Source organism: Stegodyphus dumicola, chromosome 8 (assembly GCF_044657685.1).
Source record: "Stegodyphus dumicola isolate Sdum_Otavi_A_Nest chromosome 8, ASM4465768v1".
Taxonomy (NCBI): Eukaryota; Metazoa; Arthropoda; class Arachnida; order Araneae; family Eresidae; genus Stegodyphus; species Stegodyphus dumicola.
In genome coordinates, this window is record NC_140775.1 from 47,456,157 (window position 1) to 47,482,334 (window position 26,178).

The 26,178-nt window shown below is 31.3% G+C and overlaps 1 protein-coding gene and 1 pseudogene across 2 annotated transcripts in view; one reads left to right on the top strand and one right to left on the bottom strand.

The window, feature by feature from the left end:
• Window positions 1–26,178, top strand: part of LOC146995805 (charged multivesicular body protein 5-like) — a 216,213-nt gene that overhangs the window by 126,831 nt on the left and 63,204 nt on the right. The gene's annotated exons all lie outside the window — the stretch shown is intronic.
• LOC146995807 (uncharacterized) lies at window positions 2,060–3,607 on the bottom strand (annotated as a pseudogene).

Genomic DNA, 26,178 nt, shown 5'->3' on the forward strand with positions numbered 1-26,178 from the left:
AAAAGATGCTGGCACAATAGGTCTTGGAATTCCGGTTGATACATCACAGATGAGTTCTGTTGCTGACACTGGGCTGGTCATGGACTTTATTTCTAGTGAATGATTGCTGTTTTGCAGATTTTGTAAATCATCAGCATTCTGAGCGTGACTAAAGGCTTCAAAATCAAGAAATGAGGAATTTGAGATGTTGTTTATCTCAATTCTGGATAATGCATCTGCAACGCTATTATTAACACCACTGGTATGACGAATGTCAGTGCTAAACTGAGAAATGAAATCAAGTCGACGCCATTGGCGCGGACTGCACTTCTCTGGATTTTGCTTAAAGGCGTAGATAAGAGGCTTTTGATCAGTGAAAATGATAAAGTTCCGACCTTCGAGCATGTGCCGGAATCTCTTCACCGCAGTGTAAATGGCCAATAGTTCTCGATCATAGGTGAAGAATTTTTGTTGACTGTTGGTGAGCTTAACAGAGAAGAATGCAATCGGTTCCCAGTTGATTGTGTTGAGTTGCATCAAGGAACCATCAACTGCCAGGTCACTGGCATCAACCCAAACACTAAGTTTGGCTCCTGGAATTGGGTGACGAAGAAGAGTTGCGGTAGCTAGTGAATTTTTGGCATCTGTAAATGCCTGTTCGCTAGCCTCAGACCATTGAAGTGTTTCTTTGGGATCGTTTTGTTTAGGTTTTCTGCTCTTTTTATTATTTTTGATACCTTCTGAAAATTTATTTAAGGGTGCTAATATGTGTGCTGCTCTAGGAACGAAACGTCTATAGAAATTGAATAGACCTAAGAAGCGTCTTAATTGAATTATGGTAGTAGGTTTAGGAAAATTCAAAATACAGTCTACTCTATCTTTCAGGGGTTCTGTTCCTTCTTCAGATACTTTGACACCTAAGAAATTTATTGAGGAAACACCAAAAGCACACTTAGAAGGTTTAAGGCTAAGGCCATAATTTTGCAATCTTTCAAAAAGTATTCTTAGATGCGAGATATGCTCTTCCTCAGATTTAGATGCTACTAATATATCGTCTACGAATGCATAAACAAATTTTAAATCTCGAGTAACTTCATCGATGAATCTTTGGAATGTGGCTGCAGCGTTACATAGGCCAAATTGCATGCGACAGCTTTCAAATAAGCCGAAGGGGGTGATTATAGCACTTTTGTGGATATCATCAGGATGTATAGGGATTTGATGATAGGCTTTAATTAAATCAAGGTGCGAGAAAATTTTGCAGCCATGTAGTTCAGAAGTAAAATCTAAGATATTAGGAATGTTATAATTATCTTTTATTGTTTGTGCATTGAGGGCTCTGTAATCTCCTACAGGACGCCATTCCGTGCTGTCCTTTTTAGAAACCATATGCAAAGGTGATGCGTAGTTACTTTTTGAAGGACGAATGTGGCCTAATTCTATCATATTTTGGAATTCTTCTTTGGCGATTCGTAGGCGGTCTGGGGCAAGACGTCGTGCTTTAGCAGTGACGGGAGGTCCTGTGGTTTGGATGTGATGCACTACTGTGTGCTTAATTTCTTGGTCAGCACGGGGTGGTTTTGTGATTTCTGGAAATTCTAATAATAATTTATGGTATATACTGTCGCCAGATACTGTCTTTATTGAATGTATTGCACTAACTCGTAAACTGCATTTAGAGCCAAGATTAGTGTTACCGTCGATTAATCTTTTTGTGTGGAGTTTAGGCATCAAGTTGAAATTATGCAAAAAATCTGCACCAAAAATAGGGGTTGAAACACTGCCGACAAGAAAGGTCCATCTGAATATGCGTCTTAAACCTAAGTCTAAGGAGAGATTTTGGCTAGTGTAGACGGAAATTGGTGTAGTGTTTGCTGCTGAAAGGGTCATTTGGATGCGATTTCGCCTTTGCAATGCTGTTGCTGGAATTATAGATACGTCAGAACCCGTGTCGATGAGGAAGTTGACATTTGTGCGCGCATCTCTAACAAAAAGGCGACGAGAATTGGAGGGCAAGGCTGTAGTCGCCGCTGTGCCTCGCCTGGGCCGTTTTTTGAAAATTTACAGGGCGGGGTACACTTTATAGCTCTCTCACCAAATTTAAGGTGGTACCAACAGGTATCAAACTTGTTTTTATTTTGAGAGGGGCTGCGTTCTCTTTAGCCGCGATGCGATATTTATTCTGACTACGAGTGCGGCGACGATCACGCGAGATATTATCGATTCTTACGTGCAATTTTTTTATCTCTGCGAGTAAACGTTCTTCAATGGAATCTGAAATATTAGCAGAACAAATATTTGTGGCACTTACCGCTACAGGAGATGGTGATACATCGATGACACGATCCGCAACTTCCGCAGCTTTATCCAAGGTTAAAGGCGTGTTCGCTGCGAGTATCGACCTGTACGAAACTCGGGATATGCTGTAAAAACAGTTAGCATTAGTTCATCGGAAATGCTGTATGACTCAGCGCGTCGTCGCATTATGCGTAAGAGTTCACTTGGCCGGCGATCTCCCAACTGTTCGCCGCCGAGGAGTTTTTTCATTTCTTGATGCGTCGATTCTCCGCACCGCTTGATTAGCTCAGTTTTAATGTGATTGTAAGGATCCGTGGAGTTGGGGGCTTTGATTACATCTCTCACAATTGATGCGGCTTCGGCGGGCAGGTGCGAAACAATGTAATTATACTTCGTGCGAGACTCCGATATCGCTTTCGGTGTTCCCAATTCAAATGTTGCTTCGCACATAGTGAACCATAGTGAAGGATCGGCGAAGTTGTACACAGGTATCTTTACTGCTCCGATTATTGCTGTTCCTTCAGTCATTTCCAGTCACGTGGCTAAGTCCCAAGTAATATGTAAAAAAAAAGAGAATTTTTTTTTTTTTTCCGTGCAAATATTAGTTTAAAACAATAACGCTTGGTTGCTGCAAGGCCGGGTCACCATTGTTAAGAATCTATGATAATTATTTAGGAAGATCAAATTAGATTCAACATTTCAAACTTAACAATTTTTATTTCATCTTCACCTCCAAACTACACACGTGCACCATCGCGCGCGTTCGACGACTGACTCTCTCCTTGAGAATCTTGGGATAGAATTTTGTGGTCTGTAATCATGTGCTGCCATCTCTCGGCTGTTCTGGGGTTAAATTGGTATGATATTTTTTTAGACTTTTCCAAATAAGATAAACCACAACATATCTAAAAGAAGTTACTTCATCCTTATACCAAGCATTTTAGGCCACTTTCTGTGGCACATGTTTGCATGATTCCTGAGTTTTGCAGAATTACATAGTTGTTGTAAAGAAAATAAACAAATCATTTAAAAAACAGTGCAATGAATGCAGTAATGTATGAATGGCAACATGTCTTTTGACCAGGTCTGGCACTAGTAGGAATTTATTCACTCAGTGGCTAAATATATTATGCAAATCAGATCATATTCACACTACATACCTAGGAAAGGAAAAAAGTTAATTCCCTTCCAGTCCTACTATTATTTTTTGTAATAAAATATTATAATTGTGTAACCAGTTTTTCATAAATTTCAGATTCACATGCTTCACTAAACCATCTAAAAGACCGAGACAAAATTATTGTCATTCAAAATACAGACAAAATTATGTTTAAACTCTCCCCCCCCCAATTCACCAGAACTAATACTAAGTTCTGATTTCTTTGCAACAGAACGCTTTTAATTCTGTGTAGGAAATCTTTGCCTTTCTTTTAAAACACTGACAAGATTTATAAAAAAATACCTTTCTGTCAAATTTTTTAAGTCTGGTTTAACCCTTTGCGACACGCATATTTAAAATATATTTTAATCTTTAAAAAAATGCCTTAGAATAAGTCAGATGGACTTACTTAAGTGCCTTTAAGGCTTGAAAAAAATTCTGCGCTTTTATTTTTTACGGTGGAAGGTGGGATACCGTTTGTCCCACCATGCAACTAGCACATGTCTCATAGCAAATGGTGTATAGCAGGAAAAAAAATCATATGTGGAATGAATAAACAAAATAAAGCGTGCATTCTAAAATATTCATAATAAACACACTAAAATGCATTTTGTACTTATTGCATATATGCATGACTTGTAAAATTTTGCACATGCACATTTTGCATATAGTATATATTTAATCTTTTTAAATTTTAGGAACAAAAGAAAATATTTTCTTGAATATTATTTTAAGATTAAAATTTGATACTCGTACATATGATACTAAATAAAATATTAAAATTGGCACTTGATTCAAAAACATTTATATATGATTAAAATTGAAAAAAAGTCATTTTTCATGAAACTTTGAAAAACATGTTGTTTCATTCTTTTGTAAGCATAGAGGCACTTCACATGTTTCACACATCCAAACGTTTGTCGTTCTTCTTTCGATATGCTGCAATATGCACATCTTCTCCTGCTCGTTCTCTTTGGCATTTCACTTACATTTTTTTAGTCTCTTTTCTGGTTGTACGAACGGGTTTTTAGTTTTTATTTGAACTGGGGATTTCAGGTTTCTTTTCAGCTCTTTTTTGCCTGCAAGTGCCATTAGACCTTCTATAACTGAGAGGAGAAAATCTTTCATTGTTTTTACATCATGATCAGGTTCGCCAACAAACTTGAATAAATGTGTTTACTATACTCGCATCTAAAAAGTAAAAAAAAAAAAAAAAAATCATGTGCCATCATTTCTTGCTTTTGCGGTCTATTTCATATAGTCCTTTCAGTTGATCAATCAGTCGACATATCCCATATTCTTATTGTATGAAATAATGCTGTTTGGGCACAGTACTTTTTTTTTTTTGTCTTTCCATCTCGTTCCTTTCTATTAATTTCTTTCATTTCAGTTGCCTTTTCCAGGCAAGACAGGATAGAAACGGATCTTTTATCCTTCCATTTTATGCAATAAATTGAATCATCGCTAACTGAAAAGTCTATATATCCTCTTGACATAAATTTGTGGGTAGATACTTCCGATTCATATTTACAGTGCCACATGCATAGATGCATCTGTGTCTTTAAAAAGCGAAACAAATTATGACTACTTCCCTTTCTTCTTCAGCAATAACTTCAACCTCAGTTATTCTCTACTGGATTTCAATTTCATCTGAATCAGAAACTGACATCTGAAGCATTTGAGTCGCAATCAGATGGCAATTCAGCAAAAAGATCCAAAGCTTCCTGAGTTGTTAATTTTTTCCTAGACATTTTAGCACATCAGAGCATACAACGGATGTAAAAGCGCGCGCAATCACGAAAAAAGTAGATGCAAAAAAGAAAAGAAAAAATAATCGTGAGTGCTGCCATCTATTGAGCGGAAATTCAAGTGTGTGGTGGGACAAATTTTAACCCACTTATTTCAACTGCAAAATTAATGTTATAAAATATTGAATACAATTAAGATTTTTGAAAATAAAGTACTTTTGAATATTAAAAAGTATCATACATATCATAAACTGTATACCAAAATTTTTAAAATATTGAAAAATGCGAGATACAGGGATATCACTCTTGTGATCCTATTTTGAATATTTTTTGCTTATAAACTTAAGCCCTGGTATAGTAGTAACATCTACTGAGAAAAATAATAACTAAAATAGATTATTTTTAAAAGATTAGAAAATTTCTAACGGAAATTGCTAACTGAGAAAATAAATATTAATTAGGTGGGACATATATTGACCCACCATGCCGCAAAGGGTTAAGTAATTTATTATGCATGAATTGCATTCTTATATAATTTTTTAATATTATAAAAGCTAATATAATATAGTACAGTCAAAAGTCGTTAATTCGGACACCCGTAATCCGGAATGATCTATAATCCGGACCTCAAAGCTACAAACTTTCTGCGCATGCGTCGTGTTGACGCATGCGCGTAAGACCTTTACGGCTGCGAATTTGCGTGTGCGCGTGCCCAAAATACATTTACAAATGCGCGTTTAATGTATAACGGACGGGATAAGCTAAGCTAAAATTATCTAATTATCTATTTTAGTTAATGTTGCAGATTGCGTTGTTCCTTAATCTTCGAATTGGAGCAATTTTATAAAAGTAAGCTTGAACTTTCGATTATGTCAAACATAATTTCTGATATATATTTACTAATATGTAAAGGATATACAAAGGGAAAGTATCTTTCGGAGTCCATTAAACAAAAAGTGGAATTGCTGCAAAAAATGGATAAAGGATAAAGGATTTGTTTATCTAACCATTCCGAAATCTGTTTATCAATTTCACGCTGCTCTGCGTGTGTGTGTGTGGGGGGGGAACGTGGCATATCCTTTGGATAAAGGCATATCCTTCTTTTATCTAAACTTTAACGTTTGTTTACCTAAACTTTGTTTATCTTTAACACCGCGGAGCGCAATGAATTGGAAGTTGATCTGTCAACACTATCCTTATCTTAAGGGCAGATGTTTTTATTTTATTTGGCTCATAATTGCTTACTAAATGTGGTATTTCCTCTCGATGTACTCCGGCTTTGATATGATTTAAATCAAATGCCTCGTCATTATAATTCGCTTCCAATAGCAAAGAAAGTGACAGAGGTTATTGAAAACGAAAAAATTTCGATTGACAAGTTAGTCGGTATTCTCGACACAGCAATTACAGGACTTGAACAGCGGAACTTTGTAACTGAACAAGAAATTATGTCTGTTTATGGAATTAAAGAGAATGTATTATCACATAAAAAACGAAGCAACTTAAACAACTTACACTGAAAGAAATATTTAATAAAGTAAACAAATAAATATTAAGCTTTTTTTTTTGTAAATTTTGATACTCTTTAGATCATAATTGTTTTTTATTTCGTAAATTACGGTTTCATATTTTTAATTTTATAATTTCTGCATGCCATTTTACCAGATTTAAACTGATGATCTATAATCCGGAAAAATCGATAATCCGGAATCGCTGAAGTCCCGACGAGTCCGGATTAACGACTTTTGACTGTAATATGCAAGACTGTCTGAGTTTTACTCCAGTAAAGTATTCATCTGAGAATTTATTACAAATTTTATGAAGGTTGATGATATATTTTTATTTCAAATATTTTATTTCACTTTTTTAAACATGAAGTGGAACAAAAATTTCATATTATTCATGACATTATTAAACTACCTTCTCTATGGTTTTGCTGACCTCAGAGTATTGAGCTAATACTTTAATTCGAAAGCCTCTTATACTATTCAGTCACTTATAAATTACTCCTTTTATCCTTAATTAATTTAAATTTTAAATGTTGGCATGTCTTTTGTGTAAAGCTTAAACTGTAATTATATAATTTCAACATTTTAGGCATTTTAAATTTGTGTGTGCATTAAAACAGTTGTCAAAGCACACTGTTATAATTCTTGACACTATATTTAAATACAATTCATCATAGAAAATTTTTTAAAGAAAAAGTTTATTGTGTTAAGGCTATTGAAAATCTATACAATAATTTTTTAGTAAAAATCTTTTCCTTTATGCATATAATTTCTAAGTAAATATTTTTGTTTTAAAAAATCGTCATGTTTAAAAAATTATTAAATAGATGCAAAGTAATTTATGAAAAGTCAGTTATTAGGTTATTAGAGGAAGAAAATTTGCGTGGCACAATATATAGAAATGTGTAAATCTTTTCTGGGGAAATTTTAATCAATTTAATAATATCAATGTTTGTTGAAAAAAAAAAAATGTCATTTTATTATGAGGAGTGGAAATAATAAAATTGTATGCTTTAATTTGTGCATTTTCTTATTTTTATGTGCAGTATGTACTAATTCTGTAAAATATAAAAACATGACTGCACTTAGTTGAAACATGACTGTTTAAGGAAATCGGTTGTTTTATAAAAATTTGTGAATTTAACAGATTTTATTGTTTGAAATAATTAGCGAAATTATTGTATTATGAAGATGCATAAATACAATTTTTGAATGAAATTTTAACATGCATTTGTATTATATTTATATAAAAAAAAAACAAATTTACTTTTTATTGAGATAATTATGTCCATCTTTATTTTTTGTGTATCTCTTACAACTAAAAATATTTTATGAGAAATGCTAACTTTCCATAAAAGTTCTATTTTACTAGAACTGAGTATTTTTTTTAATTGTTTTTTCTTTATATATTGATGAGCCAAACTACATTTGCATGCAAAAATATTTTGTTTTATGTATTTTAATACGTTTTTCTCATTTTATTGAACATTTGTAATTTAGAATAAATTATACACAGTTCTTGGCTATGTTGACCCATTCTGGCATAATCTGTTATAACTTTCATCATGTTAGGTTATATTTCTGTGTATTTGTTTTACACATTAACTCAGTATATTCTGCTTAATTCTGCAGTTTCATCTTATGTTATATTTTGATGATAAAATCTAAGCATTTTGCTTTTAAATGATCCTCTATGTACTTGAAATGTTATTCATATTTTTGAATAAATTTGCTCCATTTGTGAAAAACATTTTTTCGCTTATGCATCTCCAGTAGGTGGGGGGAGGGCACTGAATAGGGCACACTGCTCATTCCCTCACATATATGCATTAGACACTCATCAGGTGAGCTGTAATACACAAGTTTGGACCGCAAGGAGAAAAAAAAAAAAACTTTTATGCTCAGCCAGAAATGAGAGATATTACTGGTGCATTAAAATTAAGTCACCAATTCTTGTCTGTCTTTGACTTTTTTTTCTGATGTTAGAAATCATCAACCTCACAGGACTGCCAGCTCCAGCAGTTTACTAATTATGACTGAATTTGCTACTTCAACATCGTCTGGAAAACTGGATGAGAGTTATTGAGCGCCAACACTGTGTGATATGATTTTAAAGCTTCTCTTTTCAAAAGAGATCTTTTGTAAATCAAAAATGAACTTCTTAACCACAGTAAAATCTGTTGCCTTCATCATGCATTCTTTCTTGACTGCATCAATTCCGACATGAGAGCTTTCAACATTTCTATGAACTCTTTTTGTTGCCCAGGGCAGATGGATTTATTGGATACAGCGTCCCACCTCCCGTGGAAAAGAAATGTTGTCTGCTTCCCGTAATGTGCCTGCGACCTCAAGTCATGTGGAAAGAAATCTGTTTTCGGCAAAAATAATATCGATGCCCCCATTCCTCTGCAGTGTCACCTTTATATGTTCCCAAAGAAGGTGAGACTCTACAAAATCGTAAATGTTTAGGAGAATGTTCCTGAATGTTCCATGACTGGCACAGCAGAGAACGGGCTGTCAGTGCCTTTCGGTGCAAAAGAACAACTTCCACTTAAGGTTGTCGTATGTGGCTTAATCAGTGGATGAAAACTCTGACTCCACCAGAAGCAAAATACAGATCAGGGAAGCAAACAACCAGCAGCTGTTTCAGGTGTCAGCACTTTGGGCATATGCAAACTGGATGTCCTAACCATTCTGGATGTCTTTACTGCTTATCATGTACCTGCAAGTTCCCAGGAGATGCAAAATACCTGCATAAAATGTAACTCATACAAATTTGGTGACTTTTACAAAATGTCCTTTCCATCACAGCCATAGCTGGGAAAATTCCAGCTTCAACTGAAAGCCTAGAGTTTTGGACTTTATCGAAACGACTCCCGAAAATCGAGGCAAACTTTGTCGAACAATTTGAAAATAAGGAATTTGACCAAAATTTCGGTTTTAAGGTCCTCCACAATTTAGGACTTTCTGTGCAAAATTTTAGAGACTGTAAAATTGTGTTCACTTATGTTTGGCGAATTGTTTCGAGAAAAAACTGTAAAGGTGTCGACAATTTCCATAATAATGATTCGCCTGGACAGTTCCTGAGCAAACAGGCAAGAAGTGCCTATCTGTATTGATTTTTCATACCCCCCCCCAACAGAGGAATCAAATCAGGTACATTTTACTGCCAGACTCCGTAAGAAACACTCTGAATGTCTGCGAAGTATCACTGCAGCTGTGATTTGCCTAAGTTTGTAAGTTCACTGTGTGTTTTTGTAGCAGTTCCTTTCTAGGTTAACTACCTGAAAGGCAAGGACACTTATTATGAAAGAGAACACTTATTTGTTATTTAACTCAGGACTTGCAGTCTGCATTGTTCAAATGTATGTTTCCTTGCTCCTGCTGACAGAAATACTCACAATGTATTTCTAACATTACTTAAGCAGGAGAAACTGTGTTTCGAGATTCCGTAGTATTTAAGTGGGAGAAACTGTATGTATTTCGAGCTCCCATAGTATTTGTTTAATACTTATTGATACAGGTACATGATGGCAATGAGTTTTTGCATCTATTATCTTTTTGTATTGTGTTAAATAACTGATGTTTGTGACAAATTCATCACTCCCCAGTGATCTGTATTGTTTAAACATGTACAGAAAATTTATGTAAATGAATTAAAAAAAAGAAATGTGAATAGATGAACATGTTTTAGAAGGCAAATAATTTTGTGTATTTAATAAATAACCAATTTTTTAAAGTTTATTTATCTTGATTAATTTTCAATTTAAATATTGAAATTAATTTTTATTAACTTTTTCTGCTGTTGATAAACATTTAATGCTCTGAACATTCATATTTAAAATAACTTTCTATTTTTAACATTTTAAAAATTTATATTATATGAAATTATATATAATTCTTTTATTTTTAGAATTATTTTGATTTAGAAAACTAAGAAATCGGGAGATAAAGATGAAATTTGTCACAAAAAAAAAAAAAAAAAAAAAATCTCCAAGATATATGTTGTCTTTGTTATTGATATTTGTTGTTATATCTGATCATGTTTTTCTGCTTGCAAAAGTGCAACTTCATTTGGCATTTCTGTGTAAATTAGAAGCACTAAATAACAACATAATGCTTTGTAATTTCAATATTGAGAATTGAATTATTATTCAGAATGAATAATTCCTAAAATTCAATATTTCAGAATTGTGCCATGAAATGTTTAATTTTCTTAATTTGGAAGCATTATTTTACAAATATTTTGAAAAAGGAGAAAAATCTTTTCAATACTTTATATTTCTTACATTTATATTTTTTGCCTCCTCCTTGAAATTTTCCAATTAATATCTAATGTTAATTAGTTGTTAAAAGAAGATATTTTTGAATTTGATATCTGAATTTTTTGTTTTCTGTGAAAAAAAAAATGGATGCAAAAAAGTATGTCACAAGACATATTTTTAAGATTTTAAAATTTATTCTTTTTGACAATTACAGTCAATTTTCGAAGAGCTATTATTAGATTTATTCTGAATTTTATTAATTGCTTTATGTTGTTCAATATATTTAATGCAAGATATCTTGCACTAAACAGTAGGTATGACAATGACAGCTATTTAAAAAAAAAGAAAGAAAGAAGAAGCATTTCTTGTGGAAAAAAATTATTTCTAATTATAATTTTCTCTGTTACTGAGAAACGTTAATTCCTAATATTAATTCAGAAGTTATTAATATATTTTTATTTTCTAAATCTGTAAACATTATTTAACAAAATAAAGGTTTTTTTCATATTTCCAAGAGTTTTATTAAAAAAAAGCAGGAAGTGTGGGAACATTTTTCTCAATTTATTATTTTTTTTTCTAATCATAGAATTGCTTCTGTCTTGAAAATTTCTCATTAATAACTAATATTCAGTAATTGTTAATATGAATTAAATTTATTACCTCAACATTTTATTTTATATATCTGAAAATTATTACAACAAAATATTGCTTCAGAAATAAATTTTATATGTTGTGGAAAAAAAATTAAGGAGGCTGGCAAAATTGTCTGTTATTATGTAAACCAAACCCTGGTACCTTGTGTTACTATGGAAATGCATGTATTACCTAAGAATTACGTAGAAAAACTTTGCATCTATTTCATATTTCATAAGAAATATATTTGATATTTTTTGTTGTAATTATATATTTGTGAAACTTAAATTTACATAGTATTAAATACTAGATTTCTCTGAAAATTTCAAATGGGAAATGACAGTTTTGCATTTTAAAGCTGGGCTAATTTTTAGAATTCAAGAAGTATTTCAGGTCTTGTATTTAATTTTTTTTTTTTAAATAAGATCTTAGGCTAAAAAATGAAGTCTAAGAGGATTTTAATATTAGTGTTTCAACCTATAATTAATTGTTTTTTGTTAAAACCCATGAATTTTTATGCAGGATAAATCAAAGCACAGGATAAAAGAAATCCACTTTTTTTGTTAATTTTTTCCTTTAAATATAAGACCATGTGGAATTTTTTAAAACTTTTCTGTTGTCTTTCATTCTGAAATACTTCATTTAGCTGTGAAATCTGTAGAGTTCACAGCTAAGTGTTAAGGAAAAATATAATTTTTCATTCTTACGTGCCTTAACGTTTAGCTTTAAACAAATTATGCTTTGAAACATTCTGCATATACTTTTTAATTGTAAAACAGTATATTATTTTAATATTAATAATATATTAAATAATAAATATATATTATTTTATATATTAAATAATAAAAATATATTATTTTAATTATAAATAAGTATTTTGTAAGGAGGCAAAGCTAATCTTTGAGGAGTAGTATGCATGTGCATCAAACTCTCTTCAGAGGATAATGCACCTGGTGAAAGGGAGACATGAAGTAATTTTCTTCCTTCAATTCCTTTGTTCCTAAACATCTTTCATGTGTTTTTTTTTTTTTTTTTTAATCAGCACGATTCATACAATAAAATTGATGAAATGCAATTTTCACTACAGGAGAGGGGGGAAAATAATGCTTCAAAATAATTTTATCCAAGTTTTTTAAAATGGTTAGTTAAGGTAAAAGAATTGTTGTAAAATACGTTTTTGTGAAAAACTAGTCATAAAATGATATTTTATTAAAAAAAAATAATTGTGAGAAAGGAGGGGAATCACTTTTTTCCCTTCATAGATATGTACTATGAATTTGATCAATTTTGCATTGGAAATTTCTTCATGAAGGCAGTCCTTTTCATCAGTCAATATCATGTATCATGTGAGTGTCATGTATCAAGAAAAGGACAAGTCAAACAAATTTAGATGAAAAAACAAATTAATTATAGAAGGACTGTATCCTGTCCTTTTTAAATAATTTATTTGCATGTTGTTATCGAATATTTTGTCTAATATTCATGAGGAACTAGATTGAAAGTTTTAAAACTTGAATGTCTGAAACATAAAAATACCCTTTAGCTTAGAGAATTAAGAGAATTAAGTTTATTAATTACGAGAATTAAGATGTAGAGAATTAATTTTTAGTTCATATATATTTTAATTGTGTAACTATATTACTGAGATACCAGATAAATCATTTCAAGGGAATAATTTATTAGTTTAGTCTTAAACAAATCATTTCTACCTCTCCATGTGCATATTGTTTTTATTTAACATTTTGGGGCACAAATGATAAGCCTTAATAAAGATTTAAAAATGTGCGTTTTTGCTTAACTAATGAAAAGGCATTCTGTGAATTGAATTTGCAAGGAGAAGAAATAATTTAATTGAACATTGTGCAGGTGTTATTGAAATAAAACTCAAAACAACAGTTTTTAATTTATATAGGGAGAATAATTTATAAAATTTCTAAAACATTTATTTTGGTAAGTTGTAAAATTTCTTTACAAATAATTTTATGGAAGGATTGCATCCATTCACTTGCTAATAGAAAATGTTGATTTTTGTTTTAGAATAAATTTAATTTAAAGCAGTTTTCTAATTTCTCCACCAAATACTCAAAACTAGGCTTTAGTTTTCACATGTGTTATCATTTACCCAGGCTTACACATAGCATGTGAGGCATGAATAATCATGAGATATTTAAGAATTAAATCTTAAATGATTTTAATTATTAAATAATAGTTGCATTCATTCCGAACCCTTCTTACGTAATTTTTTTAAAAAATTGATAGCTTAATATCTCTGTTGCAATGAAGTGAATGAAAAATCCGACTTTTTCACTTTAGATCTATATTTGAACTATTTGAAAGAAAAGTACTCTGAGAATTTCTGCTTTTAAATTGTGTTTTATATTTATGCTTATGAGAATTACCCCACTTTAAATTTCTACACTTTTTTTCTGCATTCATCATTTTCATTTTGCTGAGCTACTGTCTGTGTACTATAGCAAGTTACTTTATTATGATTAGCTTTGTCCTTACTGTTCAGTAATCTTAAAAATTATTTACAGTACATGTGAATATGAAGTTCATAATAGTTGAAGATAACAGAGCATGCAGTTATATCAGTATTTCTATGATAGGGAGAGGTTCTAAAATCACAGATTCATAAGTGAAAGCTTTTATATTCTGTGTATAAAATCTCAGGAAATTGTACAGATAGCCTTAAACGATTTTTATTTTTAGTCTTTTCTTCTTATTTTGATTTTTAATGTATTCCCCCCACCCCATATTTAATGTGAGTGATACTGTTTATTTTGCAAAATGAAAATAAGTCTATGATTTTAGCAGACATTTTTGAACAACTTATTTTTCTATGCATAGACCTGATATGCAGTTCTGTTCTAATATATATGAATAAATGTTCTGATATGAATATTTCATCCTACAACCCCTCAAGGCAAATCAACAGTTATATATTTAATAACTTTAGTTATTATGTGTTTTTGTTTCTGGCTTTCACAGGAATAACACCTTTTCTAATAAAAAGCTATGTTTGAAATTTATATTGTTGAAAATATTTAAATGTCCGCTGAAAAATTATATAGTTAAAATATAAATAAGTAAACAAAATGAATAAACTTTTAAAATGACTTTTTCTAAATTATAAATAAAAAATATTTGCTCTCTATGGTTGCTGATTTAAGTCAAAGATTACTGCATATTAATTACCGTATTTTTCGGCGTGGGACGCCCACCAGTGTATAATGTGCATCTATAATTTTACGCTAGATTTTTAAATTTTTGTTTGTATATCTGTGTAACGCGCCATTCGAACAATAATGTACTGCATTGACAAGTCTTAAGAGGAACAATATGTGTGTGGGTTAAATGCTTGAGGGAGTAAATATTCCTGCAAAGAGGATGGATTCAATGCAAATGTCCAAAAGAATGCTATGGTAGGGTTTCGAGAGAAGGTGGATATAATCTGGAGAAAGAATACACTTCCAACACGAAAGAAGTCATGGAATTAGATTTCAGATGTTTTCTCTTTCTGTGAAGCTGTGATTTTCAAGTGAACATCGAAGGTTTTAGTTGAAATACAGTTGATCTTGTGTTAATTTTAGTAGTAAATATGGTTCCTGCAAAAAACACACTGCTAGTTTTAAATGCAAAGTCATTCAGTTTGTGAAAGAAAATGGAAATTGTGCTGCAGCAAGGGTGTTTGGTGTTGGTGAATGATAATGATTCACCAACAATGATGTTTGTTTATGTACCAGATTTGCAGTGACGGTGAAGATAAAACAGAAATCGATGATGTGCCTGAGGATATAACGGAATACCAGCATGTTGAACATTTTATGCTATCCGATAATGAAAAGATTTTAAATTTAAGAGGTGTGTCATTTCTTTTAAAAACAGTATAAGTAAACACAAAAATGTAACTTATGTATGCCGATTTTTTTCCATATTTTTAATTTATTATTTTTATATCCGTCGTGCACTCGTATAACATGCACTCGTAAATTTCAATCATATTTTTGGCAAAAGTGCATGTTATACGCTGAAATATATGTTATGTACTGTGTAGAAATACATTACTTGCCATTTAATGTCAGAATTAATAATATAGCTGCTAAAAATAGAACATATTTTGGGTTTCATATGTTAATTATACCAAAATGTATCATATTTGCATAAATTTATACATTTTGAGCAGAAGGCTTAAATAAGGAGGGATAAATATTATTAATTCAGTAATAAGAATAGAAAATAGGCAGAATATAATTGAACATTTAAAAATTGATACTTATTGGAATGAACTATGCTTCAATGCGTATGTTACTTTGTACATGAAATACTAATGACAATTTTAAATAATCAAAATGACAATAAAATTTAATACATCAAAGGCAACCTCATGGACAGAGGACTGCATATCTAGTAGAATAAAATATTGTTAGTTCTGTCTTGAGACAAGTTTTGGAATTTTATTGTTGAGAGACTTTAATAATGAATAGTCTTTTAACAAATTTTTAATTCTTTTTTCAATTAAAATAATATGAGATTAAGCATAAATATGAAATTCTGAGACGACAATCATTTTAAACTGCTTAATATGTATTAAAGGAAAAGATTTGTCTATTAAATAGTTGATATTTTGAAATATGTAATTATAAAATTAAATTAAATAAAAATGTAAAAATTTATTTTGCTGCTGTCATAAAAGAAATACAGGAATTCATAATTTGTTTCACCTTTTCAACAACATCTCTTCACTGAATATATAAATATTCATGATAGCTAATGATATCCAATTATCTACATATCTTGTTTACCAATCACCAGTTTACCAATTATCTTGAGAGTTTATTGCAATGTTTTGGTATCTGAATGTAATAATTATGATGGATGTAGAATTTTTGAAATATAAACCAGGTTACAAAATGCTATAAAATAAAAAAGAACATTTATTAACACAATGTAAAGAGGAATAAATGGACAGTCAGCAGCACTGCATGACCGAAAGTGTAAATCAGTCTGGAGAATACAGCAGCACTGCTATGATGACGTGGCTATTTGACATGGCAGTAATGAGCCATCTTCATCACTTGTAATATGCTGCAAATGTGGGTAAAAACACAGATCCCATGTGGCACACAGCCATCACACCTGTCCTGAAGAAGTGGATTCTTAATTAACTTGCTTGAAATAAAACTTGAGCTTACAAGAGCAAGTCCATGTTGTGCTGGATATATCTCTACTATTCTTTTTAATGGCCATGTAGCTGGGAAAATGTCACCTTTTAGCAGAATAATATCACCAATTTCCAGGAATGACCATTCTCATCTGGATTTCAGCATATGCAAGCATTCACTGTGCCATCTCTCTTCTTCATCTTCTTTATTTTCTGCAACAGAAACCTCATGGAATGAAGGGGAGGCCTGATACAATCACATTCAGGAACACTTGTAGTAGTTTCTCATAATTCTTTCAAAGTTCACTCAGTTTTCTCTTTGCTGCAATAAAGTTACTTCCTTATCACAGGAAATGTGAATGTAGGCAGGAGAATTAACTTGCTTGAAATAAAACATGAGCAGTAATTGTTACAAACACAAACAAGTCCTTGTTGTGCTGGATAAACCTCTACTATTCTTTGTAATGGCTGTGTAGCTGGGAAAGTGTCACCTTTTAGCAGAATGATATCCCCAATTTCCAAGATTGACCATACTCATCTGGATTGCAGCATTTGCAAGCATCTCTTCCAGAGCTTTATTTTCTGCAACAGAAACTTCTTGGAATGAAGGTGTGAGGCCTGATAAAATCACATTCAGAAACACTTGTAGTAGTTTCTCGTAATTCTTTCAAAGTTCATTCAGTTTTCTCTTTGCTGCAATAAAGTTACTTCCTTATCACATTAAATGTGTCAGGTATGCCTTGGCTTGCAGCAAACCTCTTGAATGCAACAGTCAATTGTTAAATCTCAGACAGCTTCTTGGTGAGCTGTTGTTAGCTAGCTGTTGTTGCCATGCAAACGAATACAGTCAAAAGTCTTTAATCCGGACTTCGGTGATTCCGGATTATTGATTTTTCCGGATTATAGATCATCAGTTTAAATCTGGTAAGATGGCATGCAGAAATTATAAAATTAAAAATATAAAACAGTAATTTATAAAATAATGAGCAATTATGATCTAAAGGGTATCAAAATTTACAAAAAAAAAAGCTTAATATTTATTTGTTTACTTTATTAAACATTTCTTTCAACGCGCGCATGCGTAAAGCATACATTATGCATAGCCGAAATTAGAAAATTGCAACCAGAAAACTATTTAATTTGTATTCGTGATATTTGTAATGACCAGGAATTTGATTTAAATCATATCAAAGACGAAGTACATTGAGATGAAATACTACATTTAATAAGGAATTATAAGCCGAATAAAATAAAAACATCTGCCCTGAAGATAACGATAATGTTGACATATCAACTTCCAGTTCATTGCGCGCCGCCACGTTCCCCCTTCCCCCCCCGCGCAGAGCAGCGTGAAATTGATAAACAGATTTCCGAACGGTTAAATAAACAAAGGATATGCCTTTATCCATTTTTTGGAGCAATTCCACTTTTTGTTTGATGGACATCGAAACATACATTCGTTTTCGTAGATCCTTTGGGAGCTCCAGCATCGGAAATTGTATTTGACATAATCGAAAGTTCAAGCTTACTTTTATAAAATTGCTCTTACAGTCTGTAAAAAATTATAAGCCGGATCCAATTCGAAGATTAAGGAACAACGCAATCATCAACATTAACTGAAATAGACAATTAGATAATTTGAGCTTATACCGTCCGTTATACATTAAACGCGCAGTGAAAACGTATTCTGCGCTTGTGCACACGCAAATGCGCAGTCGTAAAGGTCTTACGCGCACGCTTAAACGCTTATGCGCATGCGCAGAAAGTTTTTAGCTTTGAGGTCCGGATTATAGATCATTCCGGATTATGGGTGTCCGAATTAACGACTTTTGACTGTAATACAGCATAGCTGTTAGCAGTCCATTTACCATGTCCTTAGTTAAATTTTAAGTCATTGGGACCGTATAATTAATACTACAGTTAGCAAATGGCCCTTATAATTTGCAAACTATGCATTTTGCTTTGAAACTTTTAATAATTTTCTTTGCTCCATTGATACAACAGTTGTGTTTTAAAATGGAATTTACCACTATACAACTTGCATATGGAATTTCATTCAGCTCAATCAAGAGTTCATCCAGTCTATTAGGAGACTGAATAATAAATGAATGGTTAGCATTATAATTTATTCTAGTATGCTGAATACAACCTGCCACTTGTAGGAGGCTATCTTCAAAAAAATTATTTGATGCTGCGAACACTATAATTTTCAAAGGTTTCTTGCAACTTAATAATTGTATGCCATCTTTAAAATGCACTTACTATACCCACAATACTAAATAATGCCTTGATGCTTTTCTACATTCCAAAGAGTTATAGGGAAATGTTCACCCTTGAAATTTGGCAAACAGTTTTGTATCTTTTCGATAAGGGAGCTGTGCTATTTAAGAAAGTACTTAAAGTTTCAATTTTTAAACTGTGTCATGAAAGTATGGTATTAGTTCTCTTTTCAATCAATGCATCTGATCCTCAGTGATGTTACAGAATTCAAAACTCAGTCAAATTCAAGGGGCCTCTTTTACCACTACAGTCAGTTTATTTTGAGCTTTTCTAACAGACTCCCCAGGAAGCAAGGTCTGTTGGGTATAATTTTGATGGAATGTAATTCTGATCGAGACCTCAGTAAAACTCCGAGATTTCCGTACTTCAGTTAACAGTAAATGTTTTCCATCTGCGACAAGGTGATGATAACCTTATTAGTGCAACAACATACCATGCAAAGATTTGAAACTTATAGTAACTCAGAATATTTTGAATGGAACCAACAAACTTTGATAGCATTCAGTTCTAATCTAGGAAAAGAAGAATAACTGTAGTCATGACAGCTATTGTAATATTAAGTTCTTGCTGTTATAATTAATCACTTTTTGGTATGCAAAATCTGATGCATTACGAAATGTATCTCAACTGCATTGTCTGGAAGTGAATGCATCTAGGAATTTTAATATACTGAAACTTTATCCATTTTTCATTAATACTATTAGGAACCAGATCATACCAATCACTATCGGAAATCCAAAGATGTCGATACGTAATCTCCATCGCTTTTACAGCTATTGAAAGGTTAAAAAATCTCCGATGATTGTAATTGTAATTTTCTTCAACAGCCAAGACTGTCTTAATCCCATTATATAATAATGTTGAATCAGATTATAATTTCAACAATTTAGACAATTTATTAGGCATAATTTGCACATTGAGAGAACCAGTTTCCTGGTTCAACAAATATTGGCTTTAGGAAAAGCTAATTGGTTCACCATTTCCTTAGTTTAAACCACTTCTTTGGTTCCTTAATTTCTTTAGTCACCTGTTTCGTAGCTTCCAATATATAAACTGCCTACAAGTATCAAAAGCCTTTTCAGTGCTTTTCAATCTAAAGAAAAGATCATCGCATAGAAATAATTTCTTATTATCTCTGATGCGTGGCGAATCTTTTTCACCATCCACTGGAATTGTTTCAAAGTATCATTGGCAGAAATGAAAAGGAGGCATGAAATAAGTTACCATGATTAATCGATCCCATACTTCTGAATCTTTTTCCCCCACTCATTGCAATTGTTTTAAAGTATCATTGGCAAAAATGAAAAGGAGGCATGAAATAAGTTACCATGATTAATCGATCCCATGCTTCTGTTCTGCGAAGCATTTCTACCTTCTTTAGCTATAAGAATGTGCTCATACAATTCGGCAGTATCAGACATAAACACTACAACATGTATTATGAAACTTCCAAGTACCAAAACTAATCCCACTTGATAGTTAGTCCTACAAATAATATGGAATTCAAAGACTTTCCTTTATATTAGGTTTAGAAAAACCATAGCACTATTTGGTATAAATGCAGAATGTTGAGGAATGTATTATGCATTATCAGGTAAACCTGTGTGTTAAATTAACTAGACTCATAGACTCAGTTTTTCATAATCGGACATGTATTCTTTATAACCTTTTTACAAACTAGGATTTCACTTAAATTTGTGATCAATGGCAATTAAGTGTGAAATTGCCACTTCTTTATATTCTCTCATATTTTCAGCAGAATCTCAAAACGGAAGCTTCACGAAGAGTCTAATCAGAATTCACTTTGAAAAGCTTTAGATGATATTTCTCTTTGTGTGCTAGCACTGTAACCCTTTGAAGTAACTCACTAGTTTCCCAAAACCACTTCAGGGCTTTGTCAGTGTTTAACTCAGTCCAAAAGTTGTCTAGTGCAATTGCGGTTTCATTATCACGAAATGTGTTTCGAATTCTTCCAGAAAGTACTCAACCAAAATATGTGTGTTGTGCCACTACTGAATTTTTATTTATACCTGGCAACAAAAGGCAAATCCATTATAACTGCCAATAAAAATGTCAATTTTTCTCACTATATTCAATATCAGCTAACAACAGAATCTTCAGATGACAGAATATTATGATCCGTATGCCTCGGTGGAAGAGGAGAGGTAACTTATTTAGCATAACACTCTCTTGCAGAATGAAATTTTAGAATCATGAGCGGAAAAGCACATCTGGATAAACAGTAGATAGAGCATAACTTCTTTTCAGTGGTAACTTCAGTGTACAAGACTCCAAAATAAAGCTGCATTCATAACCAGTATGCAGAACAGAACAACTGTGCTGGTTTCCCATTCTATCAAGTGCTTGAATGATTGCAGTGGGAAACAATACTTCTTATTTTTTCCATGTTAAGCTTTAAATTATAAGAATTTGAGATCACAACTGGATTTAAGTCAGCTGTAAAAAAACTGACTTACTGTTCTCATGTAGCAGTGTGTATTACTTAAATTTCGAAAAACTAATGCAAGTATGTTAAGTACCACAGAGGCAATTAAAGCATGGATTATATATTTTTTATGTTATCTTTCCCTCTGTTACATCTAATTCCTTAAATTTAAATATTTTAATGGTACCCATTCTTTAAACAAATAAACATAATTTATTCCTTTACATTGATAAGAAGCAATTTTATTTGCACTTGTATTAGAAATACATTGGCATTTTCGCTAAGGTCTCTTTTCATGCTCAGTATTACAAATTTCTAATGAAGCACATCTATTACTTAAATTCTAAGAAGCTGTCACATAAGGAATGTCAATAGCTACTTTCTGAGACCATAAATAATGAGTATTGGAGCCTACGTTTTGACACAAAATAAATATTAAAACAACTGTTCTCTTGTAGAAGCTTCTACATGCAATGAATATAAGTTCCGAATTATCTCATTAGAAACATCACCCTAACACTGTAAGCTTGAATGATTTGTTACTGGTTAATCTGAAAAAGTTTTTAATAAAGATATTGTTATCTCTTTTTGTCATTATATTGCTTGAAATCATCGTATTTTCAAAAATAACAGTTACCCACTGATTAATATAATGTACTTTAAATACCCAAAATATTACCTGCCTTATTAAATCTACCTTAGCAGCTAGAAGCATCTCTCATTGGTCTTACTGGGATACTGCACATCTACTGTATCTACATATATTATATATATAAAATCTTGTGGCACTTTGCATGTAATATGCAGTTCTTCTGTATAAAGTCTGAAACTTTCTGAGTGAAAATTCACTTTGCAGCCCATAGCTACCATATCGAGTTAACACTAATCTAAAACAAATGGCCACTGTAAGATACATAATCTGTTAATTACTGTAATGAAAGTCGGTACAGAACAGGAAGTCTTTTTTGGAGAAGTTTTCTGTTACGAGAAGTTGATTCTCTCACAAGTGGGATGGAGTTGGAAGTTATCTTGTCTATAAGAAGATGTCCAAGACTGTGGCCAGTAATAGACACTTAGTAAGGTATCAGGATGGTAAGTAACATCATCATATTTTCATCTATTTCGCAGAGTATATAGAGAGCAGTAAATGCTTTTACCAATTTCTACTGCACTTCTACTTTTTATATAGCCTTAAGAATAGAAATAATTTTTTATTGCTTTGAATGTTTAAATGCACCTTGAAGATTGAATATCTAAAAATTTTTAAAAAAAAATTAATAAATAATTACTTTGAATGTATGTTCATTCAAATTAGAAATATTTGTGTTAATTATATATTTTTATCTAATTCACAAAGTAGCAAAAATAAGTGTCTGTCTTAATTGCTTAAAGCAAAACCAGGAAACACAATTTACTGCAAAAAGAACTGCATCTGTGTCATCTATCCTTTTCTCAATTTAAGGGAACCACTTACTATATATGTATTTAAAAGAAGACTGTTAATTATTTAAAAATTTTTAATCTGTTTGTTTTCAGTCCCAAATTTAATTAAGTAGAAACCTATATTCATATAGAAGAGCATCTTATTGCTAGAAACTAATTAATAATAGAGCCTTTTAATGCAATCTTCTGAGTCCTAATATCATGTAAATGTGATGTGTTTGAATTCTGCACATTTGTTATTGAGAAAGCTGATACAGATGACATGGCAAATACTGTCGTTCCATTAGAAGGTTACCAAGTTATGAAGTAAATATGAGGAGTATCATGTTTTCTGATTGATTTCTCATATCAAAAGTTACATGCTGATGTTGTAGTGACACAGCAATCTCATTGTGCATAATGTTGCAAAGTCGCAACATTATGTCATCTTTAATATGTCCAGAAGTCCGCAAAATTCCATGCTTCTGCGACCATCGCAACTTCATGTAATTTCATGCAAAGATATTGCTTTCGCATCTTTCCATACCACATTCTTTTGAAAAAACATACGATCTTAGGTTGTAACTATATGGTATTGTGATGACGTACTAAACATACCATTTTTGCTCAATTACTGAAAAACGAATTCCTTATTAGTTTTGTAATTACCTTTTTTTGGGATTGTTGCAAAGACTCATTATAATGAATACCTTTTTGTAAATATAGTCTGTTTTATTAAAAGATTTAATTTTTTAATTCATTCTTTTCCTAAGTTCCGACATATATCTACTTACTTGTTATTGAGAACATCTGAATATTGTGCATATTTAATATAAAACTACATCTTTTAACAAACTGTTCAGTACCTCAGATTGACTTATAAAATAATGAACTTAAAAAAGGCATATTTAGATCTTTCTGCATAAAATATAACTGACCTAATAATATAAGCATCATTATGAATTTTGCTTGATTTTCATTGTTTTTGTACATAAAAAATTATTACATTTAGAAAATAAATTTTGCAGGAGTCCTGTTTCTTCCAACAATTTGTTTCAGTACATTAATACTGAATTTAATCTACAGATTTTTATTAAAATATTTACCTGATAAATGAAAGTACAGCAAAATATTATTCTTTGTTTCTGCTGAACATACAGAACTTTGTTTTTACATGCTGAGTTTTAAATATTTTTCTTTCATTAAACACTACATACATTTCAACTCTTCTTCAAATTCAGTGCTCGTTTGTCCCACATTTTCTCAAAATATAAATTGTCTGCTGCATTCATTGTTTTATTATCTGCTTCTATGTGAACTTTATATAAATTGTCAATTTTTACCCTATTCATGATATACCAGTTTCATTAATCAAAACGCATAAAATATGTTCCTAATTAAATTCCACAATATTGGTTATTAATTCACATAGCATACTATATAAAGAACAGTGTTTACTGAAAAGATAATAATGTTTTCAAATTCTGTTAATCCCTTCTGGGTACATTCATAAGCCGTTTTAACAGAAATATTACATAAAGCATTGGATTTTAGTACGAAGGAATAACTTTTAATTGAACTGAATAACCTTCACTGAAATTTAATGTAAAACAAATAACCTTTTAATGCCGCTGTTATGCAATAACAAAGGATATCTCAAACTGCAGAGTAATCCATAATTTCATATTTTCTACATCCCACTTATTAAATTGTAAATCCACAAGAAAATTTTTTAAGTCTTGCATTCATAGTTTAGAAATTAAAAATTACCTTTAGTTACGACAAATCTTATTAATGAATATTAAAACATTTTCTGAAATATTTAATAATATAATTGATTATTAAATTAGAAAACTTTTAAACAAAGTTTTTAGTATTTTTTTTTTTTTTTTTTGATTTTTGTTGTAGTAAATTCGTCAAATATTTTCGAGGTATGGATATCATTTAGCACTTCTTGTTCCATATATAATATAGGTGTACTGTTTAATCATTCTTCCCACTTCGTACTTCTTAAATAGTTTTTAAAACAGAGGAAGATCTTTCTCCTGATGCATTGGAAACTGTAATGGTCAAGAAAATTTCCAAAATAATACATTGGGAAAAGTTCATGACATTTCTCGGGCAGTGTGTACTTCTGTGGCAGAACTAAATATGTCTTCATCTTTCTTTAAAAATCATAAAAATTGTCGTACTTCATCATCAAATTCTATAACACTTATATCACCTTTATAAATATTTTAATTTTTCCGTGCAGACTTTTTGCTCTTAACTCGAAAAATTTAAAAGAATATTTTAAAATTTTCTGTGTTATTTATGTGAGCTATTATATTGTTCCTCTAATATATTGTCACAAATAACAATAAAAGAATTAAAAATAAAGTCTTCATGTTGTGAAAGTGATTTCGATTCTTCAATAATCTTGTCAAAAATATTTTCTTTATTTGTGGTCTGCGATTCCGCTTTTGATATGTCAGAGATGTTATAGAAGTTTCTTCTTCTTTTATGTTAAAAAATTCATGACGGAATCCTGCAATAAAATTTTCTAAAGATTTTAAGAAATCAGCTCCTTTAAATATGTTGCATTGAGCTGATTGTATGGATTTGCTAGTAGCAATGATTTTCTGTAAAATGGTGTTCCAAATTATTATAATGAGTATAGTTCCGTATCTGCACATTTTTTAAATTAAAGATGTGTCCTCCACTACAGTTACTTTTTTTTTCTGAAAGTTCATTGTTTTGTTCCAGATTGGATGTTATCCAAAATTAAAATACAAGTACCAGAAAGAAATATCTAGAGTTTAAATGAAGCTAAATTAAAAGCATGTTTAAATATGAGAACATTTGGTTTCATTCAGAATATTACAATTTTAAAATTTTAACTAATCTTCATAATATAGTAATTTTGTAAATTGTAATAAAACTACATAAATGACGTTATATTATTTATTACAGTATAAATAACATTATATTATTCGAATATTATTATGAATGCTTATACTTATCAGTTTAGCAAATGAGACATAGGAATAATTTTTTCATGTATGAACAAAGCAAACTGAGCAGTGTACTGAAGCAATGTTTAAAATGTTAGAGCCGTATTATAACAGTCATTGATGACTTTTTTGTATAATGCTGGCAAATTTAGTTAGAAAGTGAGGAAGTCGTTTGAAGCTTAACGCCTCATCCAAAGTCATCAATAAAAAAGATCATCTGTCAAACAGAACAGACAAAGAGGAGATAGATTGTTTTATTGCAGTTTCTGGCACAAAACATTCC